The 23,874-nt window shown below is 45.1% G+C and overlaps 1 pseudogene; it reads right to left on the minus strand.

Annotated features, from left to right (window-relative positions):
* Positions 1-5,082: 5,082 nt before the first annotated feature.
* LOC126261126 (5S ribosomal RNA) lies at positions 5,083-5,200 on the minus strand (annotated as a pseudogene).
* Between the last annotated feature and the right edge of the window lie 18,674 nt (positions 5,201-23,874).

Raw genomic sequence — 23,874 nt, forward strand, 5'->3', positions numbered from 1 at the left:
CTGAGACCGCTCGGCTAATCCCGCACGGCGATGGTTTTTTTCTTTTTCCAAAAAATGTGGTTCACATGACTCTGAGCACTATGGGACTTAACATATGAGGTCTGAGGTCATCAGTTCCCTAGAACTCAGAACTACTTAAACGTAACTAACGTAAGGACATCACACACATCCATGCCCGAGGCAGGATTCGAACCTGCGACCGTAGCGGTCCCGCAGTTCCAGACTGAAGCGCGTAGAACCGATCAGCCACCTAGGCCGGCCGATTTTTTTTTCTTCAATTGTAGTCATGTCGAAACAGAAGCACAGAAAGCATGAATCGTGCAGCTAATAATTAACACGTAACAGATAAAGTCTTAAGTTCGACTCACACGGCAGCTCCACAGAACGCGAAATTTCACGTCAGACAGTGTCCACAGAGGATAACCGAACCCAGTAAATGAATGACGGGATACACACCACTATGCGGATGTCTCAGAAGCACCGCCTGCACGTGGATTCCATTCGGCACTGTTCGGCTGCTTCCGCGCTGGCCACGGCACTGTTCGTCTGCTTCCGCGCTGGCCAGTGGATAAGGTTAATACTCTTCCAGGGGTCCGACCCTTCAGAAGGGTGGTTTTTGTGGACTAATTTCCCAGGCGTTGTACGAACATAGTGATGTGTGCCGGCAAACGTGTCTGCCGACAGAATCATTGACGACGAGCGACAAGCCCTTTTCGGCAACTGACTTTTCCGGTTTCTGTGTTTCCTAGGAAGTACCAGGACTTGCGATAAATGAAAGTATATCTTTAGTGTGAGATATTTTACGCATGGACGAGATAAAAACGAGACTTGCGCGAGAGCATAACCCATATCCCTTTAAATCCGGAAATCGTGTCCGCCGCACCGCACGATGCAACACATGGTGTGGCGCAGTCTATGTCAGTGTGCTGCCCGCTGCATATGGTACATTCTGAAGTCCAGCTAGCTCTCCAGATTAACGGATGCGTGCGGCACGTGACAGAAGGACTTTCCCTCATATCTGTGAGCTAGGGTGATGTCATGCTATCGATTTAGAAACAGAACGGTGTCTTTAGAGCAGGCTCGTTTCCTAGTAGTTATCCTTGGGTGGAGAAAATTGTAGCACGCAGAAAGGGATACACGGTAACGCATATTCTATGCACTTCAATCTGTAGCTTTAAGTAATAGCCACGGAATCAGTCAGGAGTCTTGCGTCACTTCCATTAAATTGTGGGTTATTTAAGGAGCGCACGCAAAGCGAGAAGGCATGACGGATTCAGTGTGACCGCAGGCCGCACCTATTATCGTGGGAAGTCTCATTTACAGCGCAGAATAGACTTGGAACCTGCAGTCAGCACAAGCGCTGGGTGTGCCCGGTGGTGTAGGCGGCTTTGGAGGGAAATAGTTGCAGCTGTGTATTTAATCAGCAAAAAACAGAGAGTGCTGTATGAACTACACTACTGGTCATTAAAATTGCTACACCAAGAAGAAATGCAGATGATAAACGGGTATTCATTGGACAAGTATGCTAGAACTGACATGTGACTACATTTTCTCGCAATTTGGGTGCATAGATCCTGAGAAATCACTACCCCGTAATAACGGCCTTGATACGCCTGGGCATTGAAACAAAGAGAGCTTGGTTGGCGTGTAGAGGTACAGCTGCCCATGCAGCCTCAACACGATACCACAGTTCATCAAGACGAGTGACTGGCGTATTGTGACGAGCCAATTGCTCGGCCACCATTGAGCAGACGATTACAGTTGGTGAGGGATCTGGACAATGTGCTGGCCAGAGCAGCAGTCGAACATTTTCTGTATCCAGAAAGGCCCGTACAGGACCTGCAATATGCGGTCGTGCATTATCCTGCTGAAATGTAGGGTTTCGCAAGGATCGAATGAAGGGTAGAGCCACGGGTCGTAACACATCTGAAATGTAACGTCCACTATTCAAAGTGCCGTCAATGCGAACAAGAGGTGACAGAGACGTGTAACCAATGGCACCCCATACCATCACGTCGGGTGATACGCCAGTATGGCGATGGCGAATACGCGCTTCCAATGTGCGTTCACCACGATATCACCAAACACGGATGCTAGCATCATGATGCTGTAAACAGAATCTGGATTCATCAGAATAAATGACGTTTTGCCATTCGTGCACCCAGTTTCGTCGTTGAGTACACCATCGCAGGCGCTCCTGTCTGTGATGCAACGTCAAGGGTAACCGCAGCCATGGTTTCCGAGCTGATAGTCCGTGCTGCTGCAAACGTCGTCGAACTGTTCGTGCAGATGGTTGTTGTCTTGCAAACGTCCCCATCTGTTGACTCAGAGATCGAGACGTGGTTGCACGATCTGTTACAGCCATGCGAATAAGATGCCTGTCATCTCGACTGCTAGTGACACGAGGCCGTTGGGATCCAGCACGGCGTTCCGTATTACCCTCCCGAACCCACCGATTCCATATTCTGCTAACAGCCATTGGATCTCGACCAACGCGAGCAGCAATGTCGGTATACGTTAAACCGCAATCGCGATAGGCTGCAATCCGACCTTTATCAAAGTCGGAAACGTGAGGGTACGCGTTTCTCCTCCTTACACGAGGCATCACAACAACGTTTCATCAGGCAACGGCTGTCAACTGCTGTTTGTGTATGAGAAATCGGTTGGAAACTTTGCTCATGTCAGTACGTTGTAGGTGTCACCACCGGCGCCAACCTTGTGTGAATGCTCTGAAAAGCTAATCATTTGCATATGACAGCATCTTCTTCCTGTCGGTTAAATTTCGCGTCTGTAGCACGTCATCTTCGCGGTGTAGCAATTTTAATGGCCAGTAGTGTATTTTATACTCTGCATTTTTCTCGACTACCTGTGGAAAGAATATTAAATAATAAGGAACTAAAACGCCCTGAGAGGGTGCACTGAAAACTAATGCCTCCGAATTTTAAGTGAAACTCTTAAATTTAAAAAACAAACAAACAAACGTTATTAAAACGCTGCATCTTTATTCTTCATGTCTACATGTTTGCAACCGTCTGCCTCTAGAGGGCTCCGAATTGTTGTGTGTAACATGGTGGTGTGTAACGTAACTATGCCAGTACGTGAGAAACATCGTACTCTAATCAAGTTTTGAATACGAAGAGTTCGTCCGCACGTGCAGCACACTCTGCTTCAGCATGACAATGCTAGTCCACACACGAGCGCTGCCACATCTGCAACAGTCCGACGCCTTGAGTTGACTATCGTCGACCATCCCCCATACGACTTGGCTCCAATCGATTGTTTTGTGTTTCCAAAACTTAAAGAACACCTTCGAGGACTTCACTTTGATACTGATGGAGCCGTGCAATCAAAGGGTTCGATGTGGCTCCGTCAAAAATGTCAAACGTTGTACATGACGGTATCATTAAACTGGTCTCTCGTTGAGAGAAACATGTTCGTCGCCTGAGTGATTATGTTGAGAAGTAAAATGTAGACATGAAGATGTAGAATGTTAATAACGCTTGTTTTATTTAAGAATCTGTTAGCATTTTCACATTAAAAAAGTCGGAGGCATCAGTTTTCAGCACGACCTCGGATATGTCAATTAGCTCTGAAATACTTCAGTGTCTTTCTAGGATCGTTCTTCGCTTGGCCGCGTTATACACAAAGTGGTGTAGTTGCTGAAACCTGTGAATAATGTCCTTATATCCCATCATCTCTGTACAAAGAAACACAAATAGGTTATTCATCAAGTATAGCCTGCAGGCCATAGGATTACCAGGAATATTTCAGATGCAAAATTGACACGAATAAATGTCGTCAATAACAGATTTTTCCCGTGTCCGTAGCAGCCTATTTACCATATTTTTTCGGTAATAATTAGTCTCAATATGAAAGGGAACATCTTTAAATTAACACACTTTACCTATCTTCTAAGCTGTAGCCACACAATTATTAAGAGTATTCAGTTTTCATTGCCGGAGCCTCCTCTCGTTAACTGAATCATTATTTTCTCTTCAGATGAACGTTTTTCTGAATTATTGTTCGTCATTTATCAGAACTAGGATCGCAATCGTTTCAAATGCAAGGGAAAGTCGAATTCTGTTCCCTGCCATGAGGAAATGTTCTCCAGATTAAGGCGTTCTCTGGTGAGGCTACTTGCGAAGTTCAATCCTTTGTTTAACAGAGTGTTTCTTAGACTACAAAGGTCCTCAGTGCTGGGCTGTTGTTCTCTGGTGCAGTTGTTCTCTGGTGCTCACCCCACAAATACGTAACTCACTTGTTGCTCGCCAGTGCTGTAGTATATATCAACTAGTTCTTTACACTGTACATATTAACATTTTCAGAAACGGTATGGTGTTATTACGTTCTGTCGACAATGAGGTTGTTAGGAACAGAACCCAAACTGCGATAAGAGAAGGATACTGACCATGTTCTAATCGTTATGGGAGAACCGCGGAAAACATAAATTAGAACTGCTCGACATAGATATGAACCGCGCTCCTCTTGAAAGCGACTACCCAGCACCATCTCGCTCTAACATCTCCACACGGCGCCGGCAACCTGTAGCTGGCTGTGGCCGAGAAGGGAAACCTGTTTCCCCGACGTCTTCTCCTAACGATACCGCAAAAACAGTCATCGACAGCAGCTAACTTGACACCAGTTGGTCTGTCCACGGACTGGTTGGGTGCATGCTACTTCGCCAGCCCTGCAGAAGAGGATGTCTTTGTCCAGCAGGTAGAGAACACGGCGCAACAGGCATCTCGGTAATTTCTTCGGAGTTGTTGCAGACGAATGACTGGATGGGATTCCAGATCCGTCTGTTCAGCTCTTGGAGCCATCATTAATAAGACTTTCTAATCAGATTTAATGTACAACGCTGAAAAACTAAAAACTGACCCCGAACAGGCCATGAAGGCCCAAGGGTACCGACCGGCCGCCGTGTCATCCTCAGACCTTAAGCGTCACTGGATGCGGATAATGGTGGAGCGTTAGGTCAGCACACCGCTCTTCTGGCCGTATGTCAGTTTCCGAGACCGGAGCTGCTACTTCTCAATCAAGTAGCTCCTCAGTTTGCCTCACAAGGGCTGAGAGCACCCCGCTTGCCAACAGCACTTGGCAGACCGGGTGGTCACCCATCCAAGTGCTAGCCCAGCCCGACAGTGCTTAACTTCGGTGATCTGACGGGAACCGGTGTTACCACTGCGGCAAGGCCGTTTGAAGCTACAACGCTGAAAGGATACGAAAAACTGAAATAATAAAAAATAAAAGAAAAATTTCATCTACGGCCTCTTCCATTCCCATGATGTCGCCCTCAAGTACATCGCCCTTGTATAGACCCTCTAAATATTGCTTCCACCTTTCTGCTTTCCCTTCTTTGCTTAGGATGGGTTTTCCATCTCAGCTCTTGATATTCATACAGGGGATTCTCCTTTCTCAAAAGGTCTCTTTAATTTTCCTGTAGGCAATATCTACCTTATCCCTAGTGATACTCTACATCCTTACATTTGTCCCCAAGCCATCCCTGCTTAGTCGTTTTTCACTTCCTGTGAATCTCATTTTTGAGACGTTTGTATTCCTTTCTTCCTGCTTCGTTTACTGCATTTTTGTATTTTCTCCTTTTGTCAATTAAACTCAGTATCTCTTCTGTTACCCAAGGATTTCTACTAGCCCTCGTCTTTTTACCTACTTGATCCTCTGCTGCCTTCACTATTTCATCTCTCAAAGCTACCCATTCTTCTTGTAATGTATTTATTTCCCCCGTCCTGGTCAATAGTTCCTTAATGCTCCCTCTGAAACTCTCTACAACCTCTAGTTCTTTCATTTTATCCAGGTCCCATCTCCTTAAATTCTCACTTTTTTGCAGTTTCTTCAGTTTTGATCTACAGTTCACCACCAATAGATTGTGGTCAGAGTCCACATCTGCCCCTGGAAATGTGTTACAATTTAAAACTTGGTTCCTAAATCTCTGTCTTAGCATTATATAATCTGTCTGAAACCTTCTAGTATCTCCAGGCTTCTTCCATATATAGAACCTTCTTTCATGATTCTTGAACCAAGTGTTAGCTGTGATTAAGTTATGCTCTGTGCAGCATTCTACCCGGCGGCTTGCTGTTTCATTCCTTACCCCCAGCCCACATTCACCTACTACCTTTCCTTTCCCTAGTATCGAATTCCAGTCCCCCATGACTATTAAATTTTCGTCTCACTTCACTATCTGAATAACTTCTTTTATCTCATGATACATTTCTTCAATCTCTTCGTCATCTGTGGAGTTAGTTGGCATATGCTGGTATGGAATGAAATGCCACCCCAAACCATCGCTCCTGGTTGACGAGTCGTTAGACGCGCGGCAGTCAGGTTTGTATCCCACAGCTGTCCGGGGCGTCTCGAGACACGTCATCGCTGGTCATCGGGACTCATGGAAGCGGGGCTCATCAGTGAAGACAATGCTACTCCAGTCACTGAGATTCCAGGTCGAAGAGGTGTCTGGAGTTGCCTGGACAGCGGCGAGATACCAATCTGACTGTTGAGGTACTTGTGGAAATCCGGCAGGTTCTCCTGTCCACGTGGTCAGACGACGTAAGGGAACGAATGTGATGGTGTTGCAGACTTTCGTCCTAGATCCTTTCTTTCGAAAGCCTCCACGAAGACGTCTGCAGCCAGCAGTGACGTTGGCAGACTAGCACGTGCTACTTTAGAGGAGCTGCTGGTTCCCTCAGAGCGTTGGCGGCAGTGCAGCGCAGAACAGAGCAGAGCAGAGCAGCGCCTGCAGTCGGCGCGCAGAGGCAGAGGGGAACCGGTTGGCGCGCTGGCGCGTCGCGATGCAGCCCACGTTCTGTCACTACACGGCTCTTTACGACGTCGCCACCGCCGCCGCTACTACTCCTGCCTGGAGTTCGCTTTCGTTCACGGAATGCTCCAAACCAGTTTCGCCACAGGTCGTTCAGCCTCCGCAACATGCAAAGAACGATTAAAGCCAGTTACGTAGCTCAATTAAGTGTTTATCCTTACCGGGAACCTATGCAGGATATTTCGTTCACTTACTTCCTTCGTAATATTCATAAATACTGACCTTAATTTCCATCGATACTTACGAGACACCGAGGGGTGTGCTACGGTGGATGTGCTAGAGTTACAATTAAGTACATTGCTCTGTAAACAGCAGAAAGCTGATATACATTTGTAAGATGTAAATATATTTTATTTTGCTTGACAGTGTAACCCCTCGTTACATATCTGGTCTTTTTTTCTTTGCTATAATTTATTCCCACCCCCATGAACCATGGACCTTGCCGTTGGTGGGGAGGCTTGCGTGCCTCAGCGATACAGATAGCCGTACCGTAGGTGCAACCACAACGGAGGGGTATCTGTTGAGAGGCCAGACAAACGTGTGGTTCCTGAAGAGGGGCAGCAGCCTTTTCAGTAGTTGCAAGGGCAACAGTCTGGATGATTGACTGATCTGGCCTTGTAACAATAACCAAAACGGCCTTGCTGTGCTGGTACTGCGAACGGCTGAAAGCAAGGGGAAACTACGGCCGTAATTTTTCCCGAGGGCATGCAGCTTTACTGTATGATTAAATGATGATGGCGTCCTCTTGGGTAAAATATTCCGGAGGTAAAATAGTCCCCCATTCGGATCTCCGGGCGGGGACTACTCAAGAGGATGTCGTTATCAGGAGAAAGAAAACTGGCGTTCTACGGATCGGAGCGTGGAATGTCAGGTCCCTTAATCGGGCAGGTAGGTTAGAAAATTTGAAAAGGGAAATGGATAGGTTAAAGTTAGATATAGTGGGAATTAGTGAAGTTCGGTGGCAGGAGGAACAAGACTTCTGGTCAGGTGACTACAGGGTTATAAACACAAAGTCAAATAGGGGTAATGCAGGAGTAGGTTTAATAATGAATAGGAAAATAGGAACGCGGGTAAGCTACTACAAACAGCTTAGTGAACGCATTATTGTGGCCAAGATAGATACGAAGCCCACACCTACTACAGTAGTACAAGTTTATATGCCAACTAGCTCTGCAGATGACGAAGAAATTGAAGAAATGTATGATGAAATAAAAGAAATTATTCAGATAGTGAAGGGAGACGAAAATTTAATAGTCATGGGTGACTGGAATTCGAGTGTAGGGAAAGGGAGAGAAGGAAACGTAGTAGGTGAATATGGATTGGGGCTAAGAAATGAAAGAGGAAGCCGCCTGGTAGAATTTTGCACAGAGCACAACTTAATCATAGCTAATACTTGGTTTAAGAATCATGATAGAAGGTTGTATACATGGAAGAACCCTGGAGATACTAAAAGGTATCAGATAGATTATATAATGGTAAGACAGAGATTTAGGAACCAGGTTTTAAATTGTAAGACATTTCCAGGGGCAGATGTGGACTCTGACCACAATCTATTGGTTATGACCTGTAGATTAAAACTGAAGAAACTGCAAAAAGGTGGGAATTTAAGGAGATGGGACCTGGATAAACTGAAAGCACCAGAGGTTGTACAGATTTTCAGGGAGAGCATAAGGGAACAATTGACGGGAATGGGGGAAAGAAATACAGTAGAAGAAGAATGGGTAGCTTTGAGGGATGAAGTAGTGAAGGCAGCAGAGGATCAAGTAGGTAAAAAGACGAGGGCTAGTAGAAATCCTTGGGTAACAGAAGAAATATTGAATTTAATTGATGAAAGGAGAAAGTATAAAAATGCAGTAAATGAAGCAGGCAAAAAGGAATACAAACGTCTCAAAAATGAGATCGACAGGAAGTGAAAAATGGCTAAGCAGGGATGGCTAGATGACAAATGTAAGGATGTAGAGGCTTATCTCACTAGGGGTAAGATAGATACTGCCTACAGGAAAATTAAAGAGACCTTTGGAGATAAGAGAACCACTTGTATGAACATCAAGAGCTCAGATGGAAACCCAGTTCTAAGCAAAGAAGGGAAAGCAGAAAGGTGGAAGGAGTATATAGAGGGTCTATACAAGGGCGATGTACTTGAGGACAATATTATGAAAATGGAAGAGGATGTAGATGAAGATGAAATGGGAGATACGATACTGCGTGAAGAATTTGACAGAGCACTGAAAGACCTGAGTCGAAACAAGGCCCCCGGAGTAGACAACATTCCATTGGAACTACTGACGGCTTTGGGAGAGCCAGCCCTGACGAAACTCTACCATCTGGTAAGCAAGACGTATGAAACAGGCGAAATACCCTCAGACTTCAAGAAGAATATAATAATTCCAATTCCAAAGAAAGCAGGTGTTGACAGATGTGAGAATTACCGGACAATCAGTTTAATAAGCCACAGCTGCAAAATACTAACACGAATTCTTTACAGACGAATGGAAAAACTAGTAGAAGCCGACCTCGGGGAAGATCAGTTTGGATTCCGTAGAAATACTGGAACACGTGAGGCAATACTGACCTTACGACTTATCTTAGAAGAAAGATTAAGGAAAGGCAAACCTACGTTTCTAGCATTTGTAGACTTAGAGAAAGCTTTTGACAATGTTGACTGGAATACTCTCTTTCAAATTCTAAAGGTGGCAGGGGTAAAATACAGGGAGCGAAAGGCTATTTACAATTTGTACAGAAACCAGATGGCAGTTATAAGAGTCGAGGGGCATGAAAGGGAAGCAGTGGTTGGGAAGGGAGTAAGACAGGGTTGTAGCCTCTCCCCGATGTTATTCAATCTGTATATTGAGCAAGCAGTAAAGGAAACAAAAGAAAAATTCGGAGTAGGTATTAAAATCCATGGAGAAGAAATAAAAACTTTGAGGTTCGCCGATGACATTGTAATTCTGTCAGAGACAGCAAAGGACTTGGAAGAGCAGTTGAACGGAATGGACAGTGTCTTGAAAGGAGGGTATAAGATGAAAATCAACAAAAGCAAAACGAGGATAATGGAATGTAGTCGAATTAAGTTGGGTGATGTTGAAGGTATTAGATTAGGAAATGAGACACTTAAAGTAGTAAAGGAGTTTTGCTCTTTGGGGAGCAAAATAACTGATGATGGTCGAAGTAGAGAGGATATAAAATGTAGACTGGCAATGGCAAGGAAAGCGTTTCTGAAGAAGAGAAATTTGTTAACATCGAGTATAGATTTAAGTGTCAGGAAGTCTTTTCTGAAAGTATTTGTATGGAGTGTAGCCATGTATGGAAGTGAAACATGGACGATAAATAGTTTGGACAAGAAGAGAATAGAAGCTTTCGAAATGTGGTGCTACAGAAGAATGCTGAAGATTAGATGGGTAGATCACATAACTAATGAGGAGGTACTGAATAGGATTGGGGAGAAGAGGAGTTTGTGGCACAACTTGACCAGAAGAAGGGATCGGTTGGTAGGACATGTTCTGAGGCATCAAGGGATCACCAATTTAGTATTGGAGGGCAGCGTGGAGGGTAAAAATCGTAGGGGGAGACCAAGAGATGCGTACACTAAGCAGATTCAGAAGGATGTAGGTTGCAGTAGGTACTGGGAGATGAAGAAGCTTGCACAGGATAGAGTAGCATGGAGAGCTGCATCAAACCAGTCTCAGGACTGAAGACCACAACAACAACAACATAATTTATTCGAACGGGCCATGAAAAATTTCCATATTACATATAATATCACAAATTCCCGTTTTAAAGCAGAAAAACTAAATGAAAGAATAATTTGAGCCGATGGAACAGAATATTTTATGCAAAGTAGCGAATGGCTTTATTCAAAGAGTTTCTAATGAAGGCCCCTATTGTTCCATAACTATTACATGAAGCCCAAGCACGTATTGTTTACGTCTTTCGCGTCTATGTCTTCAGCGTCTTCGAGTCTTCAATGTCCGCGAGTCTTTGTGTTAGAGATTTTAGTGTCCTAGCTTTTAGCGTTGTAGTTCTGAATATTCGCGACTCGTTAAGTTCATGCGCTACTGCGTGTATTAGTTAACCTCATTGTAACCCCGGCTAGTTAAAAATAAATTTCTTTCACATTCGATTATAGACCCTGTTGGGATATTTATTATCGGGCTTAAGTTTGACTGGACATCGTAGTGAATCATATCAAATAAACTGTTAACCTTGTGATTTTTGAAGGATATCAATTCATTCTGAAACACGAATAGGCCCCCTAGTAACTGTTAATGAGCATCTTTGGCGGCAACCGCTGAACAATACAGCTAGGTGATGGTTACAATGGCTCTGAGCACTATGGGACTTAACTTCTGAGGTCATCAGTCCCCTAGAACTTAGAACTACTTAAACTAACCTAAGGACATCAGACACATCCATGCCCGAGGCAGGATTCGAACCTGCGACCGTAGCGGTCGCGTGGTTCCAGACTGTAGCGCCTAGAACCGCTCAGCCACTCCGGCCGGCGATGGTTACAATTTGAATTCAAACTTATTGATCAATAAATATTGACTGCAATGACAGATTGTGTTGTGTCACCTCGCTTTCACGTATCTCGACGAGGGCAAGAATACTGGCTGGGCGTAGAAAAGGAACACTACACCCTCGCTGATCGTCGAAGTGTCAGTAGGCCGAAACTGGAGGCGCCACTACAGCTGCCAGTGACAAGACTGTTTTCTTTGACTTACTTCAGCGCTGTCCCTTTCGAGCTCTTGGGAACTCATCTTCCACCACTGATAAATCATACCATGTATGGAAGGACGTTCAGTGCTCAGATAGGCAGATAGCAGCAATAAAGTATTGTCCAAGGTTATCTAGACTCTTTCAAGTGATTATAAAAATGTTTGTATTCAAAGTTATTGTATGCTAATGCGAACACTTTCTCCGTTGGTCTAGCAGCCATGTTGCTGGGATCACTGTAAAGAAAAAAATTAATAATAATATGTTGCGTTGCTTTGTCTATATGTGTAATCATATAATACCTTACCTCTTCACAGACTCTTTTTACAATCACTTAAAAGCGTCTAGATAATTTTGAATAAACCTCTACATGACCACTATCGAAACAGCACAAAGAAAATAACTGAAAACGGAACAAAATATTCAGTGTTTTTCCGCATAGTGGCAAGAATTGTACAGTCAGTTGGATATTTACGTTTGCAAAGACAGTGCAAAACGCCGCCGTTAAACGCTATTATTTTTTCGACAACGTTGTGGTGTTACAATATCATAAAACATCTTTCTTCGTTTCTCTTAAAAGCTCAACGTTTTACTCTCTCCCGATCTGCTCTCTCCTTTCCATTTCCTTTCAGCTTTTTGGTTGAACATATAATAGTATCAACTTTTAAGTGATATTTGCGGTAGTGTAGGCAACACCATTTTTGTCAGCTCACAGCTGCATTGAAAAAATCTTAAATAAAATATAAGCGGGGTTCTAGCAAGGGTCTGCTCACAAGCGACTTCTAATCAAGCTGCGGGCCTATGGGGTATCGTCTCAGTTGTGCGACTGGAGTCGTGATTTCCTGTCAGGAAGGTCGCAGTTCGTAGTAATAGACGGCAAATCATCGAGTAAAACTGAAGTGATATCAGGTGTTCCCGAGGGAAGCGTCCTGGGACCTCTGCTGTTCCTGATCTATATAAATGATCTGGGTGACAATCTGAGCAGTTCTCTTAGGTTGTTCGCAGATGATGCTGTAATTTACCGTCTAGTAATGTCATCCGAAGACCAGTATCAGTTGCAAAGCGATTTAGAAAAGATTGCTGTATGGTGTGGCAGGTGGCAGTTGACGCTAAATAACGAAAAGTGTGAGGTGATCCCATGAGTTCCAAAAGAAATCCGTTGGAATTCGATTACTCGATAAATAGTACAATTCTCAAGGCTGTCAATTCAACTAAGTACTTGGGTGTTAAAATTACGGACAACTTCAGTTGGAAAGACCACACAGATAATATTGTGGGGAAGGCGAGCCAAAGGTTGCGTTTCATTGGCAGGACACTTAGAAGATAAAACAAGTCCACTAAAGAGACAGCTTACACTACACTCGTTCGTCCTCTGTTAGAATATCGCTGCGCGGTGTGGGATCCTTACCAGGTGGGATTGACGGAGGACATCGATAGGGTGCAAAAAAGAGCAGCTCGTTTTGTATTATCACGTAGTAGGGGAGAGAGTGTGGCAGATATGATACGCGAGTTGGGATGGAAGTCATTAAAGCAAAGACGTTTTTCGTCGAGGCGAGATATATTTACGAAATGTCAGTCACCAACTTTCTCTTCCGAATGCGAAAATATTTTGTTGAGCCCAACCTTCATAGGTAGGAATGATCATCAAAATAAAATAAGAGAAATCAGAGCTCGAACAGAAAGGTTTAGGTGTTTGTTTTTCCCGCGCGCTGTTCGGGAGTGGAATAGTAGAGAGATAGTATGATTGTGGTTCGACGAACCCTCTGCCAAGCACTTAAATGTGAATTGCAGAGTGGTCATGTAGATGCTCGCTACGACTGCTACCAGAGCAAAAAGAGAGCAAAGAAATTTCTTGTTTTCCTTCTACCGTGGGTGACAAATGAAAAGGGGTCGGCGGGAGAGAGGTATATTTGCACAAGTGAGCACTTAGACGTTATAAAAAAAGCACGAACGAAAATAAAATAGAAAGACAAACGCTACACCCTGCCCACGAAACTAAAAACTTCGTGTTACGTCGTAGCCGCAGGAGCTGTGACATACTCGTTACGCTGCTTAGGTCACTCATCATATAAGTTATTTATATTCTTCATTGTATACGGTCCCTGATGATAAGCTCCCCAAGAGTTCGAAACGCACAGTGATTATGTTACGGAAAATTTTCAAATTGATTTCTACCTGGCAAGTGATTTTAAAGCACAACAACCATAGACATAGCCACCATATATTAAAGAGACAAGTGTGGTATTCCGTAATATGTCCTTTTTTTATTTTCGTATTGCATTCGAAGCGTGAAACGGAGCAGTTACTTAAAATGGTGAAACATGTCGCCCACAGTGTTACCTAGAACTCGACAATAGCCGAATGGTGCCACAGTTTCCCGAAAGTTCTGGCCTGCGCTCTGCTTCCATAAAGTCTACAACCACCGAACTCTTGTAACACCGATGTGCCGACCTTGCACCGGTCTGTCCTGATCACGCCGTGCTGATCCGTTTACTCACAGCCTTCCCACTACTACTGCAGCGTGGTCGAAGAAAACTGACTGTAACTAGTTCTCGTATCGAAATGAAGTCAAGCACCAATGGTGACTGCTGCAACTCCACGACTTCGTTTGAGGGTCACATATTCAGTTGATCTGCTCAACAGTGGAAGTATCCTGTTCTCTTCTTCCTCTATCGATGAACAGTGATTTAAAAACTTTTCCGTATTGTCTTTAGATTATACCAGGATAATCGTCGTTTGGTTTCCAAGCTCTAAAAGCAGCCGTGTGTGCAGCCTAAATTGTGGTAATTCAGTCCAGCTATTATGCAAACGTACGTTATTTTTAATGAGGAAACATGTTTTGACGCCTTTGTACCTTCATCAGTGGGTACTATTATCTTGCGTGTAAAATGTAAACATGGTTTTAGTACCAGCACTAAGATTGTTACGCACCAGTTGTGGAAAATGTGTGGTTTACCCAACACAGCATCTTTCGTGACTACATGATCCCATTATCAAGTTGTACAAAACAAGGAAAATACAAATAATGACTTCTCATTTCCACAAATACTAGCATACATGTAAGGGAAAGCTGTCTACGTGGATATGTACCAAGCCGCAACTTAAAATTAATAAGTCATTAGGCAAATTGGAAAATAGCAGGCCAGCTGCTAACATGCATTGTCAGACGTATAAGACTCTGCCATATACATCTCATGGTGGCGCATTAAGCTCTCAACAAGCTGTGTTTAATAACGAAATCCACCTACCAGAAAATTGCACGATCTTGTTATATACACTCCTGGAAATTGAAATAAGAACACCGTGAATTCATTGTCCCAGGACGGGGAAACTTTATTGACACATTCCTGGGGTCAGATACATCACATGATCACACTGACAGAACCACAGGCACACAGACACAGGCAACAGAGCATGCACAATGTCGGCACTAGTACAGTGTATATCCACCTTTCGCAGCAATGCAGGCTGCTATTCTCCCATGGAGACGATCGTAGAGATGCTGGATGTAGTCCTGTGGAACGGCTTGCCATGCCATTTCCACCTGGCGCCTCAGTTGGACCAGCGTTCGTGCTGGACGTGCAGACCGCGTGAGACGACGCTTCATCCAGTCCCAAACATGCTCAATGGGGGACAGATCCGGAGATCTTGCTGGCCAGGGTAGTTGACTTACACCTTCTAGCGCACGTTGGGTGGCACGGGATACATGCGGACGTGCATTGTCCTGTTGGAACAGCAAGTTCCCTTGCCGGTCTAGGAATGGTAGAACGATGGGTTCGATGACGGTTTGGATGTACCGTGCACTGTTCAGTGTCCCCTCGACGATCACCAGTGGTGTACGGCCAGTGTAGGAGATCGCTCCCCACACCATGATGCCGGGTGTTGGCCCTGTGTGCCTCGGTCGTATGCAGTCCTGATTGTGGCGCTCACTTGCACGGCGCCAAACACGTTACGACCATCATTGGCACCAAGGCAGAAGCGACTCTCATCGCTGAAGACGACACGTCTCCATTCGTCCCTCCATTCACGCCTGTCGCGACACCACTGGAGGCGGGCTGCACGATGTTGGGGCGTGAGCGGAAGACGGCCTAACGGTGTGCGGGACCGTAGCCCAGCTTCATGGAGACGGTTGCGAATGGTCCTCGCCGATACCCCAGGAGCAACAGTGTCCCTAATTTGCTGGGAAGTGGCGGTGCGGTCCCCTACGGCACTGCGTAGGATCCTACGGTCTTGGCGTGCATCCGTGCGTCGCTGCGGTCCGGTCCCAGGTCGACGGGCACGTGCACCTTCCGCCGACCACTGGCGACAACATCGATGTACTGTGGAGACCTCACGCCCCACGTGTTGAGCAATTCGGCGGTACGTCCACCCGGCCTCCCGCATGCCCACTATACGCCCTCGCTCAAAGTCCGTCAACTGCACATACGGTTCACGTCCACGCTGTCGCGGCATGCTACCAGTGTTAAAGACTGCGATGGAGCTCCGTATGCCACGGCAAACTGGCTGACACTGACGGCGGCGGTGCACAAATGCTGCGCAGCTAGCGCCATTCGACGGCCAACACCGCGGTTCCTGGTGTGTCCGCTGTGCCGTGCGTGTGATCATTGCTTGTACAGCCCTCTCGCAGTGTCCGGAGCAAGTATGGTGGGTCTGACACACCGGTGTCAATGTGTTCTTTTTTCCATTTCCAGGAGTGTATATACAGAGTGATCAACGATGGTGTCAACATCATTAGACGTATAAGGGAGAAATTTATACGGGATTTAACGCCTATAAGTGCAGATATTTTTATATGTGGCATCTTAATACGAGGGTTGGAACTTAAATACTGGCAACTATCTATTCAAAACCGACACAAAAGAGTTACAAATTTGCACCTGTTACTGTCCTTCAAAGTAGTCACCAGCGTTGTGTAGAACCCGTTGCCAGCGATGTGGAAGGCGTAGTGTACCGTAAGCAGAGCCTGTTCTGTTGATGGTCCGAATTGAGCGGTCTACTGCCTGTCGAATCTCTGGAACAGTTCTGAAACGAATGCCACTAAGTGGTCCCTCATCTTCGGATTCAAATCAAAGTCACAAAGATTTAAGTCCGGGGAGTATGGTGGATGGTACAGTACTTCCCAGTCCCATCGAAAGAACAGAGCAGCCACAGCTTGCGCTGTATGCGCCCGCGCATTTTCGTGCAAAATGATGGGTGGGTTGCGCAGTAAGTGTCGCCGCTTCTTTCACAAAGACCGTCAATGTACAGTGTTACTGTTCGTTTTTGGAGCCTGACCTGCGACCAGCATTGACAAGAGATAGTGTTTTAATTGGTAATTATTCTAAATAAAATTATGTGTATAACATTTTATGTCGTTGCGATTATTACGTTATTTTGTAAAATGCAAAGTTCAATAGCACCTTATGTCGGTTATTGCCTAGGATGCCGTCTGCAGCGAAATGGTGTCCTGTGAGATTCTACTGAACTTAATATTCTACAGAATAAGGTAATAATCACAAGAGACATAAAAACATGTGTTATCGTCCAGATATCTTGGTACCACGCCAAAGTCGGCAATTTGAATAGATTCGACGTGCGTTAGGGGCGTGGGCCTTCTGCAGTCCGCAGCGACTTATGGAAGACACTGCAGAAGACCACGCCTCCATCTCATCAGCAGCAGCGCCTCACACTGAGGCCAGTATAGTGTTGAGCGTGGAAGAGCTGGTCCAGTTTGTGACCTTAGCTTCAGCAGTCAACTTAGTCAACTTCATGTAGTAGGTCAGTGTTAATCGAAGTCTCCGTGGAACGTGGTTCAAAAAATGGTTCAAATGGCTCTGAGCACTATGGGACTTAACTTCTGAGGTCATCAGTCCCTTAGAACTTAGAACTACTTAAACCTAAGTAACCTAAGGACATGATACACATCCATGCCCGAGGCAGGATTCGAACCTGCGACCGTAGCGGTCGCGCGGTTGCAGACTGTAGCGCCTAGAACCGCTCGGCCATCCCGGCCAGCTCATCATTTACACAATGAACGTACCATCTGTACTGTATCTTACAAAATGTGCTGGAACTGACGGCCGTCAACCTCTGTACAAGGATGACATCGGCGAACAAGATTCTGACGCACCCTGACAAATATCCCTGGTGTGGTCCAAATCGCGTCACAAGCAGCTACAATTCTAGCAACTAATTCCATCTCTATAACCACTAGGGTCTCATATACAAGTGCGTTTAAATTTCCCCATAGGATGTAATCAAGGGCTTAAGGTCAGGTGACGTTGTAGGTTGTGGAATAGGACGTCCCCTTCGAATCCAGCGACCCAGCAAATACTTTTTAGTAATCAGGTTCGTCCTCCTTGTTTCCTTGCTGGAAATAAAGAATGTACATGTAAATAAACAGCACAGTATGTGTAAACCAGTACGCATATTAGTTGTAAATAAGCTGGAAAACAGTAATGCTAGACAAAGCAGTAGACAAGCTTCCTTCCACATGTCGTAAGCTGGCTTTTCCGACGCCAGGTTCCCTACCTTAAATTGTTCTGTCTCGCATTTTCTATATCCTGTTACATTTTTGCACGCTCTTACGGAAACACCCTGTATAATAAAGTGAACTAATATTTTTTTCTGTTGTAGTTAAAAATAAACGATCTTTCAGACCACTCACAAAACCCAGAGTTTTGGCTGGACGATTGTGTTTTTCGTCAGGTCGCAACAAAAGCGTTTTAGGGCTAATCTTCATTACGGTAGTTATTACATAAAACATAGGTGCATTTTAAAGATCTGCATAGTAGAGACAATGGTACTGACGGGGCATAAAGGTGTCGTAACATGTTTGGACATGAAAAAGAAAGCATTGATACGCCCGCTAAACCCGCTGGACAGAACAGATCCTTAGGATTGTGGAAAGGGTCAAATAAGGTTGGGGTCAGTTTCACCTTAAAATTGTAATTTATCGTAATTTAATAACACATTTACAACCAAAGTGGCACATAGCCGAACCTTTACAACTACGAATTTCAAAATGAAATTCCTTCACGGCCGAAGGCCTCCAAACAAGAAATCTTAAAAATCAACAAGATAAAAATGCATTTAAAATAGCAAATAAAATAATAAAAATATATATGTTATCACAACTAGGCTGGGAGCCTGAGGGCAAGGGTGGATAGACAAACATAAACAAGGTGCAATACAAACGGCTGAAAGCCCACAATCAAATTTTCAAGATGTTAAAATAAATTACCATAAGCTTTCAAAGGCAGAAGGCCGCAATGTTTAAGCTTGAAAGGTAATTTTAAGAAGAAGGTTCCAAGGCTGAAGGCCCGCAATTAATTTTCCAAAATTTAAAAAAATATAGCCGCAAACCTTAAGTTTTAAGTAGCTAAACCCAGACTAAAAGAAAGGATAACAGAACGGCAATAACCTTTCAGCAAATATCCACTTGCCGGAATTCAAACTTATTTACACAGCCGGCCGGGGTGGCCGACCGGTTCTAGGTGCAATAGTGTGGAACCGCGTGACCGGTACGGTCGCAGGTTCGAATCCTGCCTCGGGCATGGATGTGTGTGATGTCTTTAAGTTAGTTAGGTTCAAGTAGTTCTAGGGGACTGATGACCTCAGAAGTTAAGTCCCATAGTGGTCAGAGCCATTTGAACCTTTTTACTTACATAAAACACAGTAAAACCAAGAGTTCTTTTAATCAGTGGCTATGATAGATTATAAACCGACAATTAAACACCGGTGAGAAAGACAGTAAAGACAACAGCACTCAGACGACTCCAGGGGCTCGGTCTGTCCCCGTTCAGTTAGGTGAGACAGGTGGTGAGCCCAACTACACTTAATCCGTCGGAACCCAACCAAGGGACAGCCACGGACCGACCAACAAACGACTTGCTTGCCACCAATGTGTACATGAGAATTCAAACACAAAATGTTACGAAAAAATGGTTCAAATGGCTCTGAGCACTATGGGACTTAACATCGGTGGTCATCAGTCCCCTAGAACTTAGAACTAGTTAAACCTAACTAACCTAAGGACATTACACACATCCATGCCCGAGGCAGGATTCGAACCTGCGACCGTAACAGTCGCGCCTAGAACCGCTAGACCACCGCGGCCGGCACAAAATGTTACGGGCGTGATTATCCACAATCAATATGTATTTGTATTAAGCTGTCAAAACTGCATACCATATTGGATAGCGACAGCAGATGAGGAAAGGACACTGCCTGAAATTACGTTAGTGGCCAGGGCAGGTAACCGGAACACTGACGGCCACAAGGCAGAAAATTCCACTGGTGCACTTGAATTGTAGACAACCAATGTAGTTAATTCCACTGCATGGGCGCTAAATTTCAACATTAGAAACAGTTGGTGTTGCTCACAGGCAAAACTCCCCAACAGCGAACCACCGAAACGAACGCCACAACACGGATGGACGTGGCTTGAGTATTTGAAACCACTACTCAACTTGACGTCCTGGGTCGGTGAAGCACGAAGCTCGTAGCTATCGGGCAGCTCCACACACCCGCTCTGACACTGCGCAGGGACCGCCAGGGGACCCAGCCGACTGCACCGCGCGGAAGTTCAAAATGGCTCTGAGCACTGTGGGACTTAACATCTGAGGTCATCAGTCCCCTAGAACTTAGAACTACTCAAATGTAACTAAACTAAGGACATCACACACATCCATGCCCGAGGCAGGATTCGAACCTGCGACCGTAACAGTCGAGCGGTTCAGGACTGAAGCGGCTAGAACCGCTTGGCCACAGCGGTCGGCCGCGCGGAGTTCACTTCCCTAGTCCGCAGCAACCGACCAACTGCCCGCAGACCCACTATCCGGAAACTATATCCACGAAACCAAAGATGGCACTTGGTGTAAATATCGATACACATCGCTGCTGCCACAAGTAGAAGGAAGAAGAACCACGACGTAATCGCAGCAGGGGCGGGAATCCGAACACAGATAGACAGCCAAGTTCACGAAACCGCATAGTTGGGGGTGGGCGCGGCTCAAGCATGTTTGCAATTTTTTTTACGATGTTAGCTTGTAACGTCTACGCTCTGGCGTACGTTAACTCTTTAAAGCCTGTACTATGGTAAGTTGACGGGCTTCACCTTATAAGAAAGGATTTTAGTAAATATGTTGACCGCGTGTACCTGAATGGAGGCACAATCAGACTTGCACCCACTCAGTAACAACAATGATACGTCAAGCAAGTCTAAAGTGCAACTACACGTTAGGACGGGCAAGAAACATACACAGCAGATGCTACCAATTGTTAATAATACTGTCGCCAGCCTAATTAGGCATTGAGTGAGTTTTTTCCTTGTACAAGTGGGTGTATGTACAAGCATAAAACACGTAGTAATACTGCATGATATGGAATATTTTAGAACCAGGAAAATCTACTGAACTAATATTTTCCCTTTCTGTACTAATTTGGACAAGCTATAAATACACAACATTACACTATAATGATTACTACAAACTGCGTTTTGTCTATTAATCCGACTGAAATCGGGCATAGGTTACCCTAGAAATAGCACTTTTGAAACACACATACAATGTCAATTTTAAGAAGGGTAAAACACTGATAAATTTAGGTTTTTGATTGATTTTAACTTTGCTGGTCAAATCAGTTCAGTACACTTCAGAATTTAAATGAATAGAGAAGAAAAGAGTGGAGGGGGGGGGGGACCCTGAAACTGTTATGATCACTGTGTTGAAACTATTAACTATTGGAAGCATTAAGCACTCAAGATTTCCAATATATGAGTTACTACTCTTTTTGTCTTATTGCTTCCTCATTTAATTACCATTATTTTTGTCTCAGATTAATTAAACTTCATTACTAAACCACTTCCAAAATTATCTTCCAACTTTGTCAGACCTATATTGTTCGTTTATTATTTCCATTAACAACAAAGTTATTTAAACATCATTCTAGCATAGATAGGTCTGCAGGTAATTCTAATTGACATAAACTTTAAATCTTCGTTTCGGGACACTCGGATTGCACAACATGTGGAAAGGACCCTGTCTGGGTTAGTGATGAGGATAATTAAATGATAGGACAATTCTGGTAAAAGTTAAGTTGTTATTGAACAGTCAGGAACAAAATTAACACTGGTCCACACGAATACAATTCTAAAGATTCAACCTGTTCGTGTCGATGCGGCGGTTGGCGGGCGGCGAGAAGGCGAGGCGCACAGCACACATACAATCACAGCTATGGCTCTTGATGTATCGGCACTTTGCTTCTTCTTAGCGTCGCAATCCTTTTCAATTTAGTGCCTAAAGAACATAGCCATGCTGTATAGTCGTCGGAAACGGCACATCCGAGGCTCAATGAAATCACGTTTTCCAGGAGAGCCTCCTCGATCCAGAGCGTGTTTCTCAGACCGATGCCCAACTCCGACTATATTGCTGAGCCCGTTATGCCATGCCGCGCCCGTGTGCATTTTCCCGCGCTCGCCTGCCATCCACCTTTTACCGCTCCCCTACAGACAGGGTATTCACCAAAGGTTTTGCATTCCACATATCCTAATACATTGCCTACGTATGGACCAGGCGCACAATTACAATTTTAAACATGTTACAATAGACTCAACGTGGGTTACATTCCAATTCTGTTATAACTTTGCTTGAAATTTGACATAAATATTAATATTCACATCGAAAGTTGCTTACAGTTTCTTTAACATAAGGACACGAAAAGAAAAAGAAATGAAATCAAAACCTTGCTTACACTAATTTATCGAAAATTAGAAGAAAAAATTATTATATGTACAGTTGTTGTTGTTACAAGCTTTCCTGGGATTTGAGAAGCCTCTATTAAGAAACGGAGCGAAAAAAGAAGAAATGGAACGCAATCGGCCTGTTACGCTGCTTCTATGGTAAAACACGTGCCGCGTACACTTGGGCAGTGACGAGGGTACATCGCGTGTGCTGCAGAGCCGGACTTGTCTCGGCAGGGAGCTACCCGCAGGTAGGCAGACAGCGAGCAGAGAGAGGCCCGCCGCGCCGGTGCGATGCGGTGAGGTGCTGCGCACATTGCCGTAAATCGAATTACGGCCGGCCGGGCGTGCAGCGTTCCGGCTGAGTGGCGCCTCTGGACGCGAGAAGGCTCGCCTTCAATTAGCCCGGCCGCGGCAGGTCGGCATGGCTACGCGCCGCCGTCTCGCCGCGGCGTCGCGCGTCCTGAGTGCGCACTGCGTCACCCACACCGCGACTCGCCATATTACTGTGCAGACAGGGCGCGGGCCTCCTCGCGAACGAGGAGCTCCATTCCGACACGCATTTTCTGATGAGCATCTTTGCTGCCGTACGATTGCTGAAGATTAAATGGTCAGATAGGCTGAAGAAGGAAGAGACAATGAACCGAACTCACGAGAAAATGAATCTACGGTGCAGCTTTACCAAATTGAGGGATCAGTTGATGGGACCGATTCTGAGGCACTCCGAGGCATCAGTTTGATAATGGAGAGAAGCGTAGGGGATAAAGAGTGCTGAGGGAAGTCGTGACAACAAAATCGCTCAAAAGAGTAAAGTCTGCTGGATCTGATGGGATACCAGTTCGATTTTACACGGAGTACGCGAAGGAACTTGCCCCCCTTCTTGCAGCGGTGTACCGTAGGTCTCTAGAAGATCGTAGCGTTCCAAAGGATTGGAAAAGGGCACAGGACATCCCCGTTTTCAAGAAGGGACGTCCAACAGATGTGCGGAACTATAGACCTATATCTCTAACGTTGATCAGTTGTAGAATTTTGGAACACGTATTATGTTCGAGTATAATGACTTTTCTGGAGACTAGAAGTCTACTCGGTAGGAATCAGCATGGGTTTCGGAAAAGACGATCGTGTGAAACCCAGCTCGCGCTATTCGTCCACGAGACTCAGAGAGCCACAGACACGGGTTCACAGGTAGATGCCGTGTTTCTTGACTTCCGCAAGGCGTTCGATACAGTTCCCCGAAGTCGTTTAATGAAGAAAGTAAGAGCATATGGACTATGACACCAATTGTGTGCCGGCCGCGGTGGTCTCGCGGTTCTAGGCGCGCAGTCCGGAACCGTGCGACTGCTACGGTCGCAGGTTCGAATCCTGCCTCGGGCATGGCTGTGTGTAATGTCCTTAGGTTAGTTAGGTTTAAGTAGTTCTAAGTTCTAGGGGACTGATGACCACAGCAGTTGAGTCCCATAGTGCTCAGAGCCATTTGAACCATTTGAACCAATTGTGTGATTGGATTGAAGCGTTCCTAGATAACAGAACGAGCATGTCATTCTCAATGGAGAGAAGTCTTCCGAAGTAAGAGTGATTTCAGGTGTGCCGCAGGGGAGTGTCATAGGAC

The sequence above is a fragment of the Schistocerca nitens genome, chromosome 5 (genome assembly GCF_023898315.1).
Source record: "Schistocerca nitens isolate TAMUIC-IGC-003100 chromosome 5, iqSchNite1.1, whole genome shotgun sequence".
Lineage (NCBI taxonomy): Eukaryota > Metazoa > Arthropoda > Insecta > Orthoptera > Acrididae > Schistocerca > Schistocerca nitens.